This window comes from Vitis riparia, chromosome 16 (assembly GCF_004353265.1).
Source record: "Vitis riparia cultivar Riparia Gloire de Montpellier isolate 1030 chromosome 16, EGFV_Vit.rip_1.0, whole genome shotgun sequence".
NCBI lineage: Eukaryota > Viridiplantae > Streptophyta > Magnoliopsida > Vitales > Vitaceae > Vitis > Vitis riparia.
Window position 1 is genome coordinate 9,637,956 of NC_048446.1, and position 7,834 is coordinate 9,645,789.

The window sequence follows — 7,834 nt, forward strand, 5'->3', positions numbered from 1 at the left end:
ATATGGCTACTGGTTAAAAGGATTCCTATATTTAAAACAATGTTTCGAATTATAACCTTTAGCAACAACCTAGCCACAAAAATGGTAGTTGTACTATCCTAATTGCTGTCATTGAAACTCTTGCCCCACTGCCAACTCTCATTGTGAAAGCTCTCTTTAAGATCCCTCGATGAATCAAGCATCTTTAAAGAAACACAAACATGGTTAGATGCTCCTGAATCAATAATCCAACTTGAGAAATCATTCTCAACTAAGCATGTTTCCCTGACTAGTAAATTTGATTTACCTTGTTTCTTGTTTTGTTTCAGCTCATCAAGGTACTTTTGATAGTTCCTTTTCCAATGGCCGTCTTGATTGTAATGGAAACATTTTTCCTTAGATTTAGGCTCAATAGCCTTCATCTTGTCCTTTTATTTTCTCACATGTTTTCTTCTTCTTATTCTTTGAAGAAGAAACTTTTCCTTCAGCTACATTGGCCTCAACAATATTTGCCTTGCCTCACTTATCATTTATAAGGGTCTTATAGGTTTGCAACTCATTCAAGAGTTCTGTCATATTTCATTTCTTATGGTTCATGATGTTGTTTGTCCTACATTGGAGGAAAGCAGGAGAAAGTGTCTCTAAGATCATGCCAACCTTGGTCTTTTCATCAATGTTCACACCATTGATTTTAGCCTCATTAAAGTGATGAATCATCTTAAGGACATGCTCATGAATTGAGGAATCATTCTTCATTTTTGCATTCATAGTGGCTTTCACAGCTTTGTGGTGAGCCTACTTAAAGGGGTGTGTAAACATCTGTTGTAGAGATTCCACAATCTTGCTTACAACCTTAAGGGCCTCGTGCTTAGTTCTAAGCACTTCATTCATTGCAGCTAACAAGTATCAGCAGGCCTTGTTGTTTGCAACAACCCAACGGTTGTACTCTTCTGAGACAGCCTTGGAGGCATTGGAGGACGATCCTTCTTAAGGATAAAGTGGTAGCTCTCATTAATGAAGAGAATGTTCATGTTGCTTTTCCATTTTACAACGTTTTCACTAGTTAAAACTTGAGAAGCGAGAAATGAGAAAATTGGGTTTGACATTTTTGATGAAATAAATAAGAAATATTTTCAATAAATAATTGCATAAATATCATAAGGAAATTAAAGGCAAAGTAAATATGATGCAAAAATTGTCATGTTAAAATACACCAAAAATGTATACTTTAAAAGCCTGGAATTTTAATCACCACAATTAAGTGCTTTCGTAGGGTAGGTCAAATAATTGCTAATTAAAATGAGACTTTCTCAATTAATAAGTATTATCCAAAACATCTCATGTTTCTAATTCTTATTAATTTCCTTTAATTTCGATCAAGAAAATAATTAACCAATTTAATGATATCTTTATGAGTATAATCCACCATATCAAATTTTTAAGACTTAACTTAGAAATTGCCGCCGTAGGGTAGGTCAATTCTAAAATACATCTTAAAATCCTATGTCATCTAAGACAACCTTGTTAGTTAGATTAGTAGACACCCTCCGTTGGGAAGACGAAGTTAAAGCATCTCTAGGTGCTACTAAAAACTCACGATGGAGACATAGGGTTTATATTGTCATATCACCCGCTCCCACTCATTATATTGCAAAAGGTGTATTTAATTTATGAAACAAGAAAACAAATCTTGTTTCATAAACCACAGACAATTTTAAATCACTAAATCTTTACAATTTTAAACAATTTAAATCATTTGTGACATTTTTAAATTTAACATTTAAATTTATAAATTTCACAATTGACCCATTAATTTTCAAATTTAATCTCATTAAATTCGTTATAAGGCACATTAGATTAATTAACAAAAACAATTTTTAGAAATTTTTTTAAAAAAAACATGAATGCATGACATACAAAATAGGTAGACAAGTCTTTTCTATCTAATGTGACATGTTAAAAGCATGGCCAACGGTAGAGCTAGAAATTTGGTTTAGGTGGCAACTTGAAACAAAGTCACTACATATATAAATATTACCATTAAAAACCAACCATAGGCTATAGTCCAATGGTACAAGCAAAGAGGAGGGCCACCCATGGTTAGGGGTTTGAATCACCTACACCCATTTTTTTTTTTTTTTTTTTGTTTTTAACAATTTCAGAGTCCCTACCCTTGCGCATGGCAATGTTATTATCATCATCATAATAAAAAAATATTTTAAAAAGAAGTGAATGGAAAAACTTGGCTGGGTTCCATGAACTTAAAATACAACCAAAAAAAATGAAAAAATAAAAAAATAAAAAAAAAGTTCTTGTAATTCTCCATCTTCTCCTTGTGAAGGTTGGTGGTCCTCCTTGAATTTCTCATATTCAATAAAATCTAGATTTCCTTCTTGAATTTCTCAAATTCAATAAAATTCAGATTGTGCCCTAAACCTATTTACAACAAAAGTGAATTACACCAATAATCCTATTTACAAATGATCTAATAAAAAAAAAAGAAAAATTATAACTAATTTCATGGAACCAAAAAAAAATTACGACCAATCTATTCTTACATACATTCATCATCATGGATATAAAATTAAGCAAACATCAATATGCAAAAGCGTCTACCCAAAACCATACAAAGACTATCATATAATCATTTATTAAATTAATATAGAGTACTAACATTGCTCTGATACCAATTGTTGGTTTCATAACCATTTTTTTTAAATCGAAAGCCTAATATAGATCAAATTGTATATTTTGAAAATTTTCTCATTTTTTTTTTCTTTTCAACGATCAATACTTATATTAATTTAATGAAATAATAAAAGTAGAAGATTTAGAATTATACCGTTGTGTGAATAGGACAATAATTTTGAACTCCACCAAAAACACCTTAGAACTGCAAATCCTTTAAAGTACCATAGATCTTTCTCAACGTTCTCTAAATTATGAAGAACACAAATGAGTGGGCGTTTTGATTTGGGTTTTTGAGTCATACAACTTTATTTCAAATCACCTTGTTTTTCCAACACATGAGACAAAGTGAGGAAGATAGAAAACTCTTCGAAAAAATTAAATCTATTATTTTCTCTCTCTAAAACTCTTTTAATAATTGAGATAAAAAAATAAATAACACATGTTTTTTTTTTTGAATTTGAAAAAAAGAGGAGAGAAAATCTCTCTCATGATTCCCAATTATCAGTTTATATTTATATACGGAACACGTGTAGAGTGTGGTCTTCACCACACTATATCATTATCAATAAAAAAAATATATTGTGTGAAATTAATTTAGAATTCGTAATTCCAAATTAATAAATTTAACCCACCATAAAATATTGTTCATGTTATAAATGAAGAAATGAATACCACTACATTTATTATATTAAATGTTAATTAATACTATTTATGAATGTTAATTGATATTATTTATGACTTCCATTAATATTCATTAATGAGAATATTAATGGAAGCCATTTGGAAAGCCTATAAAAAGGCTTCCCATCCCTTGTAATATGCATCTCAAGCAAAGAAAGAAATTGTCTTTCTCTCATTCTCTCCGTCTTATTCTCTTTTCCTTTCATTCTCCCAATTCTCTCAATTTTCTTCTCTGATTCCTTCTTCCCCATTATACATTATTATCAAAATAATATATATTTCTTTATCTACTTTTATTTGTTTTGCATTTATCCTCGTTTTACAACACGTTATCAGCACGAATTGCTTTGAAGGTAATTCTTGTATCTTAAACTTGAAGTTGTTTATATAGAATAAAATTTTACATATTTATATTGCTATTATTAAATTCATTTAATTTGTGTTATATATTGTTAAAAGCTATAGGAAAATTATTTGATTTTGATTATAATCAAAAGTTATACCAATGCTATCAATTTATAATTGATTCTAATAATATTGTTTTGTCATATATCTGAAGTTATTTGATAATGTCAAATCTCACAAAACTTGAAATTTTGGGAATGAACTATCTATCTTGGATCCTTGATACATCTTAATGCAATGGATCTTGGAGCTACAATCAAAGAAAGAAATCAAGCATCCTTGCAGAATTATGCAAAAACGCTGATTTTCCTTCGCCATCATCTCCATGAAGGTTTTAAAAAATGAGTATCTTATGCTAAATAACCCTTTTGCTCTATCAAGTAATTTGAAGGAAAGATATGACCACAAAAAATTGTGATTCTCCCAAAAGCTCGATATGATTGGATGCACCCGAAGTTATAGGATTTTAAAACTGTTAGTGGATATAACTTTGCACTTTTCAAAATCAGTTCTCAATTAAAGTTGTGTGGAGAAAAAAATCACAGAAAAAGACATGTTAGAAAAAACTTTTACTATGTTTCATGCCTCGAATGTGTTCCTGTAGTAGCAATATTGAGAATAATTGTCTACAAGATAAACCTCCCAAGAACCATGAGAATAATTGTTATAGACGTGGAATGAATGGGCATTGGTTGTGTACCTATCGTACACCAAAAATTTGGTTGACCTTTACCAAACATCAATAAAAGCAAAAGGAAAAAAGATAGAGATGAACTATGCTGATGGTAATGGATTGGACCTAACCTACTATGACATTGGTTTCTTTGGAGATCCTAATGAAAAAACAGACCATTTAATATATGATGAGAATGTTAACATTGATTGATGTTACTTTATATATCCAAATATGATGAGAATATTTTTTTTTTAAAATATTAGTTATATCTAAAATCCATATGTTATTTGGTCTCAAGATGAATGAGGATGATGTATGGCTCACATACTGTGCAACCACGCACACAATTCTTCAAGATAAAATATATTTCCTCGAATTGATATTGATAAAAGCTAATGTAAGTACCATATTTGGTATTACAAACTTAGTTGAAAGCTTTGGAAGAACAAACATAATGGTACCAAATGGAACTAGATTCCATATAAATGATGCTTTATATTATAGCAAATCTAGAAGAAACTTGCTCAGTTTTAAAGATATTCGCAGAAATGGATATCATATTGAAACTATAAATGAAGATAATATAGAATATCTTTACATTACTTCCATTATATTTGGCCAAAAGCTTATAATGGAAAAACTCTCGGCTTTCTCCTTTGGATTGTATCATACAACTATCAAGCCTATTGAATCATATGTTGTTGTGAACTAGAAGTTCAACGACCCAAAATTTTTTGTCCTTTGGCATGACAGGCTAGGTCACCTAGGGTCTTCAATGATGCGTTGAATAATCAAACACTGACATGGGCATCCACTAAAGAACCAGAAGATTCTTTTGCTCAATGAATACTCATGTGCTACCTGCTCACAAGGTAAATTGATAGTCAGACCATCTTTTACTAAAGTCATATCCGAGTCACCAATTTTTTTGGAAAGAATAAATGGGGACATATGTGGGCTTATATATCCACCATGTTGACCATTTTGTTATTTTATGATCTTAATAGATGCTTTTACTAGGTGGTCACATGTTTGTCTTATTTCTACATGTAATGTTGCCTTTGCTAGACTCCTTGCACAAATGATCAGATTATGAGCACAATTTCTAGATTATCCAATTAAGACAACACGTATTGATAATGCTGGTGAATTAACTTCTCAAACATTCATTGACTACTACATGTCAGTAGGAATAAATATTGAACATCCTATTGCTCATGCCCATACCCAAAATGGTTTAGTAGAATCCTTTATCAAATGTCTTCAATTAATAGCTCGACCATTAATAATGAAAGCCAAATTACCTACTTCTGCCTGGGGACATGCTATTATGCATGCTGCAACTGTAGTCCGTATTCGACTTACAACTTACCATGAATCCTCCCTTCAAAACTTATGCTTGGAAAACAACCAAATATCTCTCATTTATGAATCTTTGGTTCTATAGTATATGTACCAATTGCACCTACACAATGCACTACAATGGGTCCCCAACGAAGACTTGGGATTTATGTAGGTTTTGATTCTCCATCTATCATAAGATATCTTGAACCTTTGACAGACGATGTTTTTTTATTACTACTCAAAAAGTACTCTTTTATAGCTTGAAACTAACTGTTTTAAACACTTTTGAGTAGTAGTTAATACCTTTTAACTCAATTGGCACATTAAGGAACCTAACAAGGGTTACTAATAAGTTTTTGACAAGTTTTGGTGTTTTTGGTAGCTGTTTGATCAGTGAAACAAGCCAAGAATGAGGAAGAATTTTGTGCAATCCATGGCAATGCAAGTTGAAGCTCAAATACATGAAGAATCCGAGCTTTAGAGCATTTCATAGCCCTTTTTCCAAGCTTGGTAATAGGTTTCCAAGCTTGGCAATCAGAGATGCAAGGAAGGAAACCAGAGGAAGAAATCCAACAACCAACATTTTCACATGGCTATGCTAAAATTTCGCATAGCATGCGAAAAATCAAGAGGAGGAGCAGCTGCAGGATTGAGAGCAGCTGCAGGATTGAGAGCAGGACTGAGTGAAAGACCATTTCTCACACTGTGCGAAACCTCAAGAGGCAACCAAAGAAATTTCGCACACCATGCAAAATCTTCTTGTGCACCAAGTCCGTTAGATTTTTATCTCTAGATATTTTGTGTAATTTCCTATTTTCTCCTTGTAATCAACCTAGATATTTCCATATATATATATTTATATTTTTTGGTAACATTTGAGGTATGTAGAACATCTTTGGAAGACACACAAGGATAGATGGAACACTTGTAAATTCCCGTAGTAAGAAATATACAGAGCTTTTGCTCTGCCTTTCCTTCTCATTTTGTTTTCACTTTTCTTTCTAGCCAAACAACCTCTAAGGATGATTTCTCAGGGGATGAGTGGCTAGATTTTACGTTTCTTGGAGTGATGGAAGCTAGGTGAAGGACCCGAATGCAAAGGAGGGAGTTGTCCTTGCTTTAAATAAAAGTAGTTGTTAACCATTAATGGTTTTTATTTCAAGGTTTAGCTTTAAATCCCTTAAAATCACCTTGAATGGCCAATACTTGGTAAGCTTTTCGGATTCTATGGAAGCTTATTGCTAGATCCATGGATGTCTATTAGTTATCATTTACGAGCCATTGGAAGTCTTTAGTGTTTGAAGCCATTAATGGGAAGCAATTACCATTTTTCACGAACCCTTTGGATCAAATCTTAATTGCTAAATACAAAACCGGTTCAGGAGATAACCATCCTTTATGTTATTGTCCCCAACGCGAGGGGAAGATCCGGAATCTCCCCCTTTGCCCAAGGAACCCGATCCTAGTGACTTAAAGCTCCAAGAGACCTTTTCTTTGTAGTTAACTTCACTTATTATTTTTTCTTAACTTACAATCAATCTTTGCAACCGCAATTCCATTTTCTTTAAAAGCTAATTTTCCTAAGGAAAAACACCATTTTATTTTCTTCACTAAAGTCAACTGTACGATGAAAACCCATCCCTGTGGACGATCCTAGAGCCACTATACTATGTTAGCTATGCTACCCTAGTGTAAGATGATTTAGGTTTTATAAATTTTGTTGATAACACCTGTCTGGGTCAGAATCAAATGGCACGACTGCAATAGGGACGAATCATTTTTACAGCTCGCTTTGCGAATTGTCATTTTAATGAGAGTGTTTTCCTATCATTAGGGGGGAGAAAAGCCGATTCCTGAAGAACGACGAGAAATTACTTAGAACGCGTCTACTATGTCCCATCTTGATCCTTGTACAAATAAATGTGAACTAGAAGTTCAAAGGATCATTCATTTGCAAAATTTTGCAAACCAATTACCAAATGCATTCATTGATACAAAAAAAGTGACAAAGTCACCTATCTCGACTTCATGGATTGATGTCCCTATAGGACAGTTAGC